At 48.9% G+C, this 14,302-nt stretch overlaps 1 long non-coding RNA gene across 2 annotated transcripts; it reads right to left on the bottom strand.

Moving 5' to 3' along the window:
• Positions 1-10,103: 10,103 nt before the first annotated feature.
• LOC127345372 (uncharacterized) lies at positions 10,104-13,976 on the bottom strand. 2 transcript variants are annotated; one of them, XR_007878647.1, is made up of 2 exons: positions 13,508-13,976; positions 10,104-13,434 (listed from the first exon to the last, which is right to left on the bottom strand). It is a non-coding gene; the product is annotated as an uncharacterized lncRNA (long non-coding RNA). The 2 variants fall into 2 exon arrangements; XR_007878648.1 differs by having other exon boundaries at positions 13,513-13,976.
• Between the last annotated feature and the right edge of the window lie 326 nt (positions 13,977-14,302).

The following is a 14,302-nucleotide window of genomic DNA, read 5'->3' as shown; positions in this document are numbered from 1 at the left end:
CTCCCAACCCACCTCCTCCCTGTCCTCCACCGACAGCCTCTGGCGCTTAAGAATGTTTGGAGAGATGGGCTCCTCTGACTTTGACTCGCTGGAGGTTTGGGCCAGGTTCTCCGACGGTGGTTCTTCATCTTGGGGAACTGGAGAGAGGCACTTCTTAGCATTGGGGAACAGCTCCGTTTCAGTCAGGTTAGAGCCATACTGGTTGAACGGAATCGGCTTCAGGTTGGACTTGGGTGGGGCAGAGGCAGGTTTTGTGGCTGAGTGGTCTTTGAGCGAGGGGATAGGGACGCTGCTGCTACCAACCGAAGACTTGGAGCCAGGTGGCTTGGAGGGAAACGCCAGCGGTTGGAAGAGGAGGGGCTTCTGCGGCTGCTCTTTCGGTGGCGGACTCTTGTCAGCAGACCCATCCTTGCCTGCTTCCGCTCCACCTGCCTTGTTGCTCGTAACATCACCCATTGGCCCCTTGTCCTTGCTCTTCAGGTTGCTCCTTTTCCAGTGAGGAGCAGAGCGGCTCTGATCCTCGGTGTCTTCATCTTCTTCATCATCCTCCCCATTACTCGGGCCTGGGGGAGGGGGCTTGGGCAAATCGCTAGCACTGGCTTTGGAGCACTCCACAGACACCCCGAGTCGAAAACCTTGCATGTTGACGAACAGCAAGATCGAGGGAGGGATCTTGTCGGGGGCGTGCGTGTGGAAGAGCATCCTCACCGGGCCGTCCGGAACCGCCAGAGAATCCTCATCCACCACACGAGGGCGCCCCAGCATCTTGGTACCTTCCAGGAGCAGGTCGACGGAGCGTAGCACCTCAGGTACTCCAGAGAGATGAACCCAGATCTTGGTTAGAGCCAAAGAGGCCTGCGGAGTCGCAGAGGCGTCCGCGAACAGCACCGAAATCTTGCTGACGGGGAGGGCAATACCCCCAGCATTCTTGCAAAGGTTCTTGCAGAGGTTGAGGCTGGCCTTGGTGGGGAAGACCACTGCAAAGTCCGTGTCGCTGATGCGCCTGACCCGCCAGTCCCAGTTGTCCTCCACCAGCGCCTTCAGATCTTGAGTCAGCAACTCGCAAGTCATGGTATTTTCCACCGCAATGACCAGCGCCGCATGGTCAGTGCCTCCGCCGGCCCCCACCGGCAGCGCCTCCTCTTCTAACTCCAGGCAGTGAAAACCGACCCCATCGATCGCGTACCCATACCACTGCAAGGTGGCCTTCTTGGAGTTCTTGGGGCACATGCCCGTGGTGTGCCCGTCCAGATCACACACGCCACAGTGCGCAGGGAAGTGGCAGCCCGACTGGTAGTGGCCATCTCTGCTGCAATTGAAACACTTGATGTCCGCCTTCTTTCCGGCCGGCACCACCTTAGCCGCATCAGAGAGAGTGACCGGCGGCGGAGTCGGAGCCGACGGCGCCTGAGGTGTGGAGTGCGACACCGACTTGGCCTTGGGTGGCTGGGCCCCCTGGCGGTTGTTCCCCCACTTCTTCTTGTGTTGTTCCCGCACGCCGGATGACCCCGCGGCGAGCCGGTCCTCCTCCTCGCGCCACCGGCCAGCGTCCCTCCACCACTCTGGCGCTCGGGTACGCTCGCGGTCCCAGTCGCGGTCGCGGTCACGGCGGCGGCCTTCATCCGCAAAGCTCCTCCTTTCACGAACCTCCCGCTCGTAGCCGCGCCCCTCATCGGAGTTGAACTCGTCGAAGCTTCTCTTGCTGCTCCCCACCCTCTGCTCTCCACGCCCACAATCCATACCTACCGGCGGCGACCCTACGGCGGCAGGGGCGGAGAGACGGCGAGGGATTTGACCGGTGAATCTGGTGGATCTGAGCCAGACGCGAACGTCCGAGAGAGTGGCGGCGTGGCTGCGAGTGAGATCTAGGGTTCCCACGGGGATCCATCGCCACTTAAATAGAGGAGCGGGGCCGCCGCCCACACTTGGGCTGGGCTGAACAGGTGGGTTGGGCCTTTGAAGAGCCACACACGTCCCTTGACCATAGCCCACCTCCAAGATAGAAATGTCCGCGGCCCAGAATGCCTCTCCACGCGAGAAACGCTGGGAGTGGGGACAGAAGGGCCCACCTGTCTCAGGCCCACCACATCGTCTACCAACAGCTCTTCCCCACCCACGCCGTTGACTGGCGAGCCCGGCGGCGCCACCCGCGCCCCGCCGGCGCACGCCGGCGTCAGATCTGCTGCACTCGGTGCCACACCGGCACTCCCCACTGGTCGCGAGTGGATCTGCTGGTCCTTGACCAACACCGCGCCCCTATTCCCTGGAGATCGAGCGGCACCAACTCTGGCACCACCTCCGGCCACAGTCCGGAACAGCGAGCCGCGCCCGCCCGGCGCCCAGGCTCTGCGACGACCTCCCCGGAGCCTCGCTCTACCCACCTTGGTCCACGCATGGTCAAGGAAATCGCCCAAGCACGCCGGAGTAGGTCCAGATCTGGGAGGCGCGGGTGACTCCGGCCCCTCCAACGGCACCAAAACCTCCTCCTCCTCATCAGAACTTTCCCCTGCCAAGGCCCAGAACCGCGACCGACCTTGAGGCACCGCCGCCGCCGGCGGAGGAGCCACAGGAGAGCCTCGCCGACGCTCGGCGAGGGAGGAGGCCACGGAATCGCCACCCGCGTCGCCCTTCCCGTCGCAGGAGCCCGTTCCAACGGTCATATTTCCCCTATAGAACCTTGATGGCCCGTCTTGTTCGTTCGAACAGAACAACCCCGTCTAGAGGAGTTGGGTGGTGCCCGCCCTCTCGTAGTGCCTCCCTCCGGCCCAATCCTCGCAGTGACCGAGAGCCTCCCCTCCCCTCCACCCCAATCCTCTTTCGCGCTCGCCCGCTCTCCGTAGTGCTCGCGTTCGGTAAATCAGCCTGTCCACGCGCGGCAAGCGGGGCAGCAGCTAACGGATGATGTGTAGCTGTCTATAGGGAGGTGCAGCAGCGAGCGCCGGCGTGGACGGAAGCTTCGCGGCCAGTATTGAGCTAGGGTTCTTCCGCCCCGTTGTAAACAGAGGAGACAAGTGCAGTTGATTTGTTTTGTTTGAGTCGGGACGGCCAGGGTAATTTTGTATGGAAAATGATCCTAATCCCCCGGGGGATAACACGCTTACAACCCCCGGGTTGCTGGCCGCACGATAGAAGCGGGTCAAAACAACTCCTACGCACCACGTCACCTATCTCTATCCTTTCCTTTTCACACACACGCAGGAGCGACGACACGCAGGAGCCATTGCTGCCGGCCGCCGCCGAGTCGCCTTCTACCGCCGGCGACCCCGTCCGCAGCAGCCTCAGCAAGCGTTTCCGCTCCTGGTTCCGGCGGTCCAGTCGCGAGAAGAAGCCCCCGTCGTCGCCGCCGAGCAGCACGGCCGCCACCGCGCCCCCTCTACGCCCCAATGCCCTTGCCGCCGCCGCTGCCGGACTCGCTGAAGAGGCGGCACGCGGTCCAGCGCTCGTCGACGAGGCCAAGAGCTTGGCGAAGGCTGCCCGGGTCTTCGCGGAGGCCGAGGAACCCCGCGCCCCCCCCCCCCCCCCGCCTCGCCGAGGACCTCATGGAGAGGGCGTCGGCGCTCGCCGTCGCGGCCGACCTGCTCCTTCAGAAATGGATTTCCACGCCGATGTCGGCGACGAAGGCTGGCGGTCAAGGCGCTGAGGCTGTCGATGGACTCGCAAGTGCTGGTACCTGGGTTCGCGCTGTTCGCGGCTCCCAGGGCGTCGATGCTACAAGCGGTCGCCGCCGATGCTACCAGCGCCGCCTCCATCTCGCGCTTCTCGGCTTCGTGAGGAGTTTTGCTGCCTTAGGCCTGCGGCGTTGCTACCTGCGGAGATCGGTTTTGCTATTTAAGGTGTCCAGCATTGCTACCGGCGGAGGGTGGATTTTTTCTACCATAGGCATAGGGCATTGCTACTAGCAGCTTGTGGCGTTGCTGTCTTGGACGGACGGAGTTGCTGCAACCTCGGACGGCGTTGCTGCCGGCTGCAGGCGATGTCTCTGTTGATATCTTAGAGGATTTGCAGCATATGAATAAAAGAATTTGCTACAATTTATTTGCGGTTTTGCTACATCTGCGTAATATGTTTGCTACGTGGTCTCCGGCGAGCCCAGCCTTTTTATTTTCTTTTCTGAACGAACCGTTTTTAGCTTCAGTCATTTGCTGCCGGGGGTGATTTTTTGCTGCCGGAGATGTTTTTTTGCTACATGCAAATCTAACCGTTAAAATGGTTGATCCGACGGCTGGGGACCCGGGGGCTGGGGAATCAGATCCCCCGGGGGACGCCCAGCAGTTTCCATTTTGTATTCAGTCTTTCGATCGTCAAAAGAAATGAAAATAATTTAGAAGGGCAAATTATCGAGTGCCCATTGTAAAGTGGCAAAAAGGAAAGCTCAATGTAATGGAGGGCAAATCGAAGAAGTAGAAAGCTAAGTTGGGCAAATAAATTCCCCATTTCCTGAAAATCATAGGAGTTGCGGCACGCTGCTGGACCCTTTTTAGTTCACACGGTAAAACTTCCAAATGGGGCAGCTAAGAGCATGTTTAGTCGTCTCTCCCAAAGCAGAAACAACGTCTTCATGTCGCGTTTAGGTGGCATCGTTGCCTAGTCGTTTTTCCTAAATGAGGTCCTAATTTTACTTTTTATTAGAGTATTCAAAACACAATCATTTACTAAACATACCATACAAATAAATATATTTGTAAAAAATTATTTTCGAATTAAAACACAACAAACAATAAGAAATTGAACAAATATAATAAGTGGGGCTAGATCAAGGCGCTGCCACATTTGTTGATAATCTTTTGGCACTCCACATACGCTCAACAAGATCATGTTGAAGTTGCTCGTGAACATTGTTGTCATGGATATTTTCGTTCATGGCGAGAAAATCAGTAAAATCTGCAGGCACCTCATGATCAACCTCCGCAAGAGAGCTCTGACACTCATAGGAACCAACATACATGTGTCCTAACCCGATTCTTGCGGTCATCCTCGATGATCATGTTGTGCATGATCACACAAGCCTGCATCACCTCCCACATTTGGTCGTGAGACCAGCTTAGAGCAGGGTACCGAATAATAGCAAATAAAGCTTGAAGCACACCAAATGTCCGCTCGATATCCTTACTGCAAGCCTCCTGTCGCGAAGCAAAGTGACAATTCTTCTGACCTGATGGCACCGGAATTGTTTTGACAAAAGTCGCCCATTTTGAATATATACCATCATCTAGATAATAGCCTTTTGGTATATTGGAGGCCATTGATCATAGTTGCTTGGTGGAGCATAACCTTCCACTAGTTTGTTGAACACCGGAGACCGCTGCAACACGTTGATGTCATTGTGTGATCCTGCCATGCCAAAGAAAGAATGCCAAATTTATAAGTCATAATCTGCCACAGCTTCAAGTACCACACTGCAATATCATTGACGCCCTTTGCATATACCTTTCCAAGCAAACGGGCAGTTCTTCATGACCAGTGCATACAATCGATGCTTCCAAGCATCTCAGGGAATCCTTTCGTTGCATTTTGGTGCATGATCCCTGTAGTCTCTTCTTCAGTTAGCCCTCTCAACTAGTATCTGTCAAACTTTCCCACCACAAATTTCTCGACGTAACTTATACATGCACTCAATGGCAGTAGACTCACTCATACGACGGTAATCGTCATGTGTCGGTAGATGCTCTGTATGCAAGCATCCTTATGGCGGCGGTGCACTTCTGAATCGACGAGAACCCGGCCGTGCCAACTGCGCCGTGCTTCAGCTTGAAGTAGGGATCGAACCCTCGAACGCCATGGAGGATATTCATGAACAAACCTTTGCTCATCCTATATTGGCTCGAAAATTGTCAGCCTCTGGCCATTTGCGAAGTAGTCGTTGTGCAGCATGGTATGCCCCTCCATCCTCTGCCGAGGCTTTGGCTTCTTTCTTCCCGCATGTGAACCTTCGCGGAGCACTCTCTTCCTCTTCTCCGCGTTGGCGTCAAGCATGTTTTCGAGGGACGCGATGATCGACAAATTCTCTCAAAGGTTGTTGTCGAAGGCTTGCTCGTCCTCCATCATTTGGACGATCATATCGTCCTCGCTATCCATGTCTGAAGCAAAACAAATGGTTAAAATTCATCCGCGGCAGAGGAGTGATGCGTGCAGTTAACACACGTCCATTGGGAACCCCAAGAGGAAGGTGTGATGCATACAGTAGCAAGTTTTCCCTCAATAAGAAACCAAGGTTATCGAACCAGTAGGAGTCAAGGATCACGTGAAGGTTGTTGGTGATGGAGTGTAGTGCGGCGTAACACCAGGGATTCCGGCACCAACGTGGATCCTGCACAACACAATCAAAGTACTTTGCCCCAACATAACAGTGAGGTTGTCAATCTCACCGGCTTGCTGAAAACAAATGATTAACCGTATAGTGTGGAAGATGATATTTGTTTGCGAAGAACAGTAAAGAACAATTGCAGTAGATTGTATTTCAGATGTAAAGAATGGACCGGGGTCCACAATTCACTAGTGGTGTCTCTCCCATAAGATAAATAGCATGTTGGATGAACAAATTACAGTTGAGCAATTGACAAATAAAGAAGGCATAACAATGCACATACATATATCATGATAAGTACTATGAGATTTAATCAGGGTATTACGACAAAGTACATAGACCGCTATCCAAAGATGCATCTATGCCTAAAAAGTCCACTTTCAAGGTTATCATCCGAACCCCTTCCAAAAGTATTAAGTTGCAAACAACAGACAATTACATTAAGAATGGTGCGTAATGTAATCAACACAAATATCCTTAGACAAAGCATCGATGTTTTATCCCTAGTGGCAACAACACATCCACAACTTTAGAACTTTCTGTCACTATCCCAGATTCAATGGAGGCATGAACCCACTATCGAGCATAAATACTCCCTCTTGGAGTTACAAATATCAACTTGGCCAGAGCCTCTACTAGCAACGGAAAGCATGCAAGAACATAAACAACATATATGATAGATTGATAATCAACTTGACATAGTATTCAATATTCATCGGATCCCAACAAACACAACATGTAGCATAATAGATGATCTTGATCATGATAGGCAGCTCACAAGATCTAACATGATAACACAATGAGGAGAAGACAACCATCTAGCTACTGCTATGGACCCATAGTCCAGGGGTGAACTACTCACACATCGATTCGGAGGCGATCATGGCGATGAAGAGCCCTCCGGGAGATGATTCCCCTCTCCGGCAGGGTGCCGGAGGCGATCTCCTGAATCCCCCGAGATGGGATTGGCGGCGGCGGCGTCTCTGGAAGGTTTTCCGTATCGTGGCTCTCGGTACTGGGGGTTTCGCGACGAAGGCTTTAAGTAGGCGGAAGGGCGGAGTCGGAGGGCTGACTGGGGCCCCACATGCTAGGGCGGCGCGGCCCCCCTTGGGCCGCGCGGCCCTAGTGTGGCGGCGCCTCGTCGTCCCACTTCGTAATCCTTTCGGTCTTCTGGAAGCTTCGTGGAAAAATAAGACTCTGGGCGTTGATTTCGTCCAATTCCGAGAATATTTCCTTTGTAGGATTTCTGAAACCAAAAACAGCAGAAAACAGCAACTGGCTCTTCGGCATCTGGTCAATAGGTTAGTGCCGGAAAATGCATAATAATGACATAAAGTGTGTATGAAACATGTGAGTATCATCATAAAAGTAGCATGGAACATAAGAAATTATGGATACGTTTGAGACGTATCAAGGAGGCAACGAACAGCGACCTGTCGCGTCTACCAGACAAGCCGTCGAACACCTTATGTGCGTGGAGGATGGGCGGTTTTGCTGGCGCGTTCTGGGATGCGTTGGCGAAGCGGCAGCGGCGGAAAGCGCGGCGAGGTCTTGACGTTGCCCGACTCAAGAGAGATTGGCCGTCGAGACGACCGGCAAATCGAGCGGCTGCGGAGGGGTGGGAAGCGCGACGAGAAATAAAAAGCGGGAACCAACCGTTCTGGATTTGGTCGCCGACAGGTGGGTACCCGCATGTTTCTCGCTTTGTCCGGCGCGCTTGAAGCATCTCTTGTTGATCGGGGACGGCCTCGGGGCGCTGGACAGCGTATAGGGCCGCGCCAGGCGGAAAGAGTCTTTGAGACGCACGACTGGGACCGATAAAATATCCGACGCGACCAAAAATCTTTCGGGGGTGCCACTGAAGATGCTCTAATTTGTGAGATTTGCTACTTCTCCATTTAAAATATAAGTGACCCTGTGTGGATATGTTCCAACTTTATCTGATATAAAATATATCTAAAAATATTTTAGTGTTTTAGATAAAATTAGGATTAGTCAAATAAGTATAATTATATTGTTTTGCCAAAAAAGTGCAACCGAAATAATTTTGTGGGTGACTGGAATTTAAAAAGTTCTAAATTGACCGAGACATATTCACATTTTTTCAGAACAAATGTTATATGACATATATCAATAATATACATGATCCGATATTATATCCATTGGGTACGGGCTCTGAAAATTATTGGCTACCACAAATATTCTTGGGCATACCTATTTAATTATAAGTTCAATTTTTTTAAAGAAACGCAGACACTTACAGATAGTATTCATGTTAGTTAATCGCCTTTGTGTCGCAAGGGGTATAAATATTCAAACATTAGAGCATCTTCGCTCCCTGCATACCCACACACCCACCCCAAAGCCCCCAAACGGCTTTGGTGGGTGGGGGGAGCCAGACGATTTTGTCGAGTCACCTACCGTAAGCCTATTTTTGGCTCGCAGGCCGCACCCAACCCACAAGGTGGGGAGATGGAACAGAAAAGCGGGCGGTCAATCTTGTCGGCGATGGAACAGAAAAGCAGGGGGGGAGCCAGACGATTTTGTCGAGTCACCTACCGTAAGCCTATTTTTGGCTCGCAGGCCGCACCCAACCCACAAGGTGGGGAGATGGAACAGAAAAGCGGGCGGTCAATCTTGTCGGCGATGGTAGAGAAAAACTCTATTTCGCCCCTCTCTGCACCCACCCCACTAGATCCCTGCCTGCACCACCCCTCTTCGCCTCCGCCATTTCCCACCGTTGGAGTAGGCTGGGCCGTCGAGCAACCGACTTCCTCGCCGTCCATCGGTCCTAGTTCCGCCGTCCAGAGGAGTTCGCCAACAGTTCTGGGGGGCCCTCGTGGCCATCCTGCCCGTGTGGTGTTCGGCGTTTTGCCTGGGCATGGATTCAGACGATGAGGAGGTGGTCGCCGCTCTACTGGAGGAAGAGGCCGATACCGTTGTCATTGCCGCTGACGAGCATATGAAGATTATCTCTTGGCTCCTAGACATGTACACCTAGGATTTGAAGCCGCGACGTAGAAGCTCGAGGCCAGGGCAGCGCAAGAGCAAGCCGAGGCAGAGACTGGAGGGCTACTGCATGTTGTATGCTGGCTACTTTACGGATGACCGTTGCACGACAAAGTGACATTTTGGCGTTGTTTCATGATGAAGTGGAGGCTGTTTATGAAGACTAGTTAAATGCCTATGCTTTGCCACAGGTGATAAACTACTCTAATCTTCAAAACTACTTTGCTAACGTGTAATTTGAGGCATGGCCTTTTATGATTCCACTTTGTTTATGATCTCTTGTGATTCAACTTTGTTCATATGGTGGAGACAGCTTCAAGTAATATATTTCATACACATATGGTGTGCAAAAGGTCTTGTTACGTTGTTAAGGCCCTCAGTCATGTAACTCCTTTGTCATCAAGACAGCGCCATGTGATTGTCTTGACATGTCGATTAAAACGTGTAAAACGCCTCCACATCTTTGTGTTGCTACAGTACTAAAATACTAAAAATAAACACCAAGTTGCTATCAATATGAAATTCTACTTGTGGTCTCGGATTGCCTTTCAGTGATTCAACGAATCAATTCCCCAGTGTTGGATCGAAGCCCTGGAGTTGTCATCCAGGATGTGAAGGACCTCGCCAATTCTTTCTCTGACATTTCGTTCAGTCATATTCGTCATGAGTTTAACGAATCGACATATTCTAGCTCGCTCTACGGAGCATTTTATTTCTTCTGTTTTTAGAAACTTTGCTCCAGAATGCATCCCTTATGTAATGATTTGTTATGATTAATAAAGTGCCGTAATTCTCTAAAAAAAAAATTCAACTTCATGAACACAAGCCAAATTGGTTGTGTTTGCAATCATTAGAGCTGGCTTTGTCTACAACAACTGATCCTTTGATAGTGCCATTGCAAGGCAACAAAAAAATGGTTACGTTGATCATTGATCAGACGAACACATATATCTTCCTCCAATCCTACGCCTCTACAAACACTTTTCGATTCCTTACGCCTGGTCCTGGTGGGATAATGTATTTTCCACTTTGAACTGGCATGAGAACAATATGTTTCCTTCACTCTACTAATACTATGCAAGACCCTCTTGATGATACATGCATCTTTGAAGAAATATCTAACATTCACCCAAGTTAAAGAGGCATTAGAACAAACATACTAATGACAGTGTGCAAAAAATGAGCATGATTAAATAATCCACGTATTACCGTGTGCATCAAATATACATTATTAAAAGACATATGTCCGGTGACAAAATGCAAAAATAACCATTGCAAGGCAGACTAAGATAGAAGAATCAACTTTATTAGCTATAAACTGAAATCACGCCCATAGATGATGAATGCAAAAAATTATAAATGATAAGATGATGTGACGGAGTTATATGCAATAGAAGAATCCTTGTCTTCTACTTTTCTAAATTCTTCCTATGATATATTACATGAAATGAGTAGGAAGATAGTGAAAACGTATATATCCTGAAAATGATCTCTACCCAGTGTAATATTTAGCATTACAAATAGGCCAGCTACACAAGCGTACATGTTTCTAACCAGGACCCATCTCACTCGTATGATAATTTATCATGTGTTGCATTGCCGCATAAAAGCATGTAAATGATCTCAAAGTTAAAGCAACCGAGTTCACAAGCAATAATGTATTTTCACTCCGTCAAAAAGAGTAACATTTTTGTAGCTATGATTCAAGTATAGGCTGAATAATCCACAAGGAACATACATGAATGCGTGTAGAAATTTAGTAGGTAAATAATCAACCATCATTGGAGTGTTACTATTCATACATAAATTTTAGCACTTGCTTAAACTAAACATGGCATGCATAGCCCATAGTGAAATTACAATTGCTATATGTCAGACTCATAATCAAGAAAAATAATAATAGTCTAACCTTCGAAGTTGTAGCTATTGAAGTTGTACTACACGAGAAGATTCATGTGGGCACCATTTTGAAAGTAAAACAGACAAGGTGTGTAAAAAATTAATTATGGCTGCTGGAAAGTATTATTGGTATAAGAATTTTTGTATTATTACATTTTCTTAGTCTATCCTTTATGATATACCACATGGTCATCTAAAATTAAATATCAACATTTGTAATTGCAGTATGCTCAGAGCAGGTGTCACATGGCCTTGGAAAACACAAGCAGTGTTAAGAGAGTAGTTGTGCACATGCAATGCATGTTCTTCACTCTTCACAACATATATATCTCTATGAATTATGTTATCATATACTACCTCTATCCACAAATAGACGTCTGAGATTTGTCTAAATCTGGATGTATCTAGATGCTATTTAGTGTCTAGATACATCCAGATTTAGACAAACCTCAGGCATCTATATATGGACGGAGGGAGTACAAAATTAAATTAAGAATCATAATGTGGTACATCGCATGCCTGTGAAATATTGTAATCAAATACAAAATTAACATAATCATACTTTCCAAATGTACTCCTACAAGATAACAATACAAACACTTAAGCAAGACAAAAATATGAGAATGGAATTTACACTGGGTCTTCTCATATTGTATATACTGCATGGGGAAAAGTAAGCCTTGCTATTTATTTGGATCCAAGTGAAGTAACAAAACTCAGTTAATGTTTATCATCCAAACTGTACAGATCTTAGTTTCAGTAAAGCCAGTTCAAACAAATTAGTTCATGTATTTAGTGGTGTTACAAATTTAGGTTTATGCCAATAGATGTCCATTTCCTCAATCATTTTATTACCTTTCTGCAAAGCTACTGAGTTGTAGATGTACCAGACATACATGAAGTAACTATGGAATTTCATATTATGTATTCCAAAAAAGAAAAACTTGATTGCGAGTAATGATACAAATCTACAGGTTAAGAACCATCTGGATGACATGTGAGGCTGCATCTTGCAAACAATTATTTGAATTGCAACATGTACTTGGAAAATAAATATATAGTACACACTCGGAGATGCATGTGAAAAACTAAGTAATAAAATATGCACCTGGGGAGGGAAATACTATATTGGCACACGCGTTTGATTTTTTTTTGCAAAGCTTGCTTATCACGTCATGAGGTTGGTGTAGATAACAATGGCTTCAACAAGCAAGAATATGAACACCCTGAGCCCAATCTTGGCAAGTTAGACAAAGTCACGGATGCACACTTCTCATTGCCTCACTTCTTCTGCAAAGCCACCAAAATCCATAAATCCATTAAGCCCTTCATATGGAGCCTCTAAGATTTTAGTCAAACAAAACAAGAAACAAATAGTCAAATTGGTATTCCAGAACAATTGATCTTCTCTTGTATGTATTTTCATCTGAGAATTGGAGAAACTTGGCATGTGCCTCCACATTTTTTTTTCGCTTTCCATGCTGAATAGCAGGTCCATGGTGTCCATCTTGACTTTTTTGTACACCTGAATCCATCACACATGGTTTTCTTACAAATAGATGGATATGAGGGAGTAGCACAAGGCAGCCTTAAAGATCAAATCATTTTTTTAAAGTACAACACTTGTTTTGTTACCCCTGCAACTCTTATGTTCTTTAAGGACCAATAAAATTTCTTATGCTGGTGATGTCTCTCTTATACGTCTAACTAAATCAAAGTAGACTCCTGCACATGCATCGCGCAATGGTTTGAATCCTACACTTGCTTGGGGACCAAAAATCATCCATGTGCTAGCAGTAAATAAAATGCACATCTAACGTCAAATGAGAGAAGGCATTGCAATAGCAGAGTGTGGTCGTATAATCCTGGAGCAGACCATGTCACGGGAATAGTCTAGGCAATGCTCGACAAAGCTAGAACAATCAGTTTCGTCAGTGTATATGCAGTACTTCTAGCCCCGGCTCCATATATGGAGGATGGTCCAGGTGTGATGAGGATCTCAGTGACAATCGGAGGGACAGCTTCAGAGACTGGCCCGAGCTTCAGAGACTGGCCCGGAAAGTGACGACACTTGGAAGGATGGTCGAGCAGTATCCTGAAGTATGGCGGCGAAAGTTCCGTTAGGGCGCGGATCATACTCCAGCTCCGCAATCACATGTCAGAAGTCTGAGCTATCAGGCAAGCACGTCGACGAATCAACTCAACTCTGAATCATAGCAAATCTAGACGAAACGAATAACCATCAAATCAGAGCCTGCAAAGCACCCGAGTCGCAGAGGAAAGGGGGAAACAGACCTAACCACGAGAGCCAAATCGAGGCGTGAATTCGGCGCTGGGAGTGGCACCGGAGTCCTTCTACTCTGCTTCAGCGGCGCCGGCCTTGTCGTCGACCCGGATACGGAGCGTGAGGGCCTCGGTGGTGGGCATGGGCGGCACAAGCGAGAAGGCCGTCCATCCCTCGTCGTCCTCGACCCAAAAGCTACGCGGCTTCTCCATCAGCACGGAGGAGCTTGCCAGACGCCGCCGGTGGGTTGGAGGTGAGATGAGGACTGCTTCGAGGGGCGCTGTAACAATCGCTTGCCCCGATGGATCTGGCACGTGAGTTAACGCTAGATACCATGCGTGACAGGAGGATTGTTTCCGGATATCTTGCTCGGGAGTTAATGGGGAAACGTGGATTGCGCGCTGAGCGAAGCGGGGCATGACGAAGCGCGACGAAAGACGAACGTACCGTCCGTATCGATTGATGACGGAACCACGAGATTGTGTTGGCCTTCAGGGAGTACGACACCTACTTCATTTATCATGTGTTGGGAAATCTGAGACTCAACTACTCATCACCTACTACAAGACGATCTAGTGGATCATTTGTGGATGCTCAAAGGAGGGGCCTAGTTTTATGTGTTTCAAAACTTGTTAACTATTTTACGAACTTGCCTTGCTGAACATTTTAATGTAAAACTATGATTTTATATTGCCATTTATGGCTGTTTGGGAGGTCGTTTGGAGGTCATACGATTGGCAAAACGGCTCTACCGGACACCAAATGGGGGGGGGGGGGGGGAGAGAATCGGAGCTGGCATAGAGGAG

This window comes from Lolium perenne, chromosome 3 (genome assembly GCF_019359855.2).
Source record: "Lolium perenne isolate Kyuss_39 chromosome 3, Kyuss_2.0, whole genome shotgun sequence".
Taxonomy (NCBI): domain Eukaryota; kingdom Viridiplantae; phylum Streptophyta; class Magnoliopsida; order Poales; family Poaceae; genus Lolium; species Lolium perenne.
Note: the sequence above shows the minus strand (reverse complement) of the source record. Positions and strands in the feature narration are given on the sequence as shown.